At 49.4% G+C, this 1,230-nt stretch overlaps 1 protein-coding gene across 1 annotated transcript in view; it reads left to right on the top strand.

Annotated features, from left to right (window-relative positions):
• Nucleotides 1–1,230, top strand: part of LOC101850268 (solute carrier organic anion transporter family member 74D) — a gene marked incomplete at its 3' end in the record, with an annotated part of 41,083 nt that overhangs the window by 12,996 nt on the left and 26,857 nt on the right. The gene's annotated exons all lie outside the window — the stretch shown is intronic.

The raw sequence follows: 1,230 nt of genomic DNA, 5'->3' as shown, positions 1-1,230 counted from the left end.
CCCCCCCCCCCCCGCGCCAAATCACCGATACCACTCCTAACCGTGGCTAGAAGCTTCTAAGCACCGGCACCTGTGGTGTAGCGGTTAGGCGCTTAACCTTCGCACGCTGGAGACCGGGGTTCGACTCTTCAAGAGAGGAAAACAACTTTTATCGAGTATCCCTGTCTTTGTGCTGTGATGTTGTGTCCCTCTCAGCCCGGTCTGGTTCTGGTGAGCAGATGCAGAAACCCGCCTCCTAAAAACGCAACTGTGCTGCCGATGGGAGTGTAAAAAAGCACCGACATTATTTGATGATAATAAAATAGCATCGTTAGACCGAACTTTTTTACGTCGTGGAAAACGTGATTCTTTTGTGAGTATAAAGACTCATCATCTATCCCAGCGCAAGTGTAAAAGAAAATGATCACGAGGCAATCTTCCTTGGCAAAAAAATACATGTCTCTGTCCCCAAATAGCTCATTTTTTGTAAGTCATGTGATTCTGAATTAGAGCGTCACATTAACTTTGAAAGAAAACTACAGGTGTTGAATTTCGCACCTCGAAATACTTCGCGGACTTCCGGAATGATATTTCTAAAGACACACATTTAATAATAATATGTCTACCGACTTTTGGATTAAAACAGAGGGAGCCCCCCCCCCCCATCTTCCCCTTTTATACTCTACTCTTTCTTCCCCTTTCCCCTCCCTTTTCCACTCTTCTCTCTTCCTTGTTTCCCCCCTCCCTTTGCCTTTCCACACTCTTCCTCCCTCCCTTTTCCACTCTACTCTCTACCTCTTTCTCACCCTTACTTCCACTCCCTCCTACTCCACTCCCTCCCACTCCCTCTCACCCATTTTTTCTCCCAACCACTCCCCCCTCCCTCTATCCCGCCCTCTCCCACTCCTTCCTACACCACTCCTTTTTACATTACCACCACTCCCTCCTTTTCCTTCTCACTCTTCACCATCCTCTTTTCCTCCCATTTAGTCCCTCCCACCCACTCTTTCTCCCTCCCATTCCCTCTCATTCTATCCCACTCTCTCCCAACCCTTCTTTCTCCATCCCAATCCCTCCAACTCTGTATCACTCCTTTCTTTTTCAACCGCCTTCCTTCCCCCACAACCCACTCCTCCATCTTTTCCCTCCTTCCCTTACTCCTCCACCTCCTCCCCACATTCCCTCCTCCACTTCTCCACCCCCAACTCTTACACCCTTTCCCCCCGCACTCCCTGCCCCCATTCCTCCCCC

This window comes from Aplysia californica, unplaced genomic scaffold (genome assembly GCF_000002075.1).
Source record: "Aplysia californica isolate F4 #8 unplaced genomic scaffold, AplCal3.0 scaffold00401, whole genome shotgun sequence".
Lineage (NCBI taxonomy): Eukaryota > Metazoa > Mollusca > Gastropoda > Aplysiida > Aplysiidae > Aplysia > Aplysia californica.
This window is presented reverse-complemented; position numbering and strand designations above follow the sequence as displayed.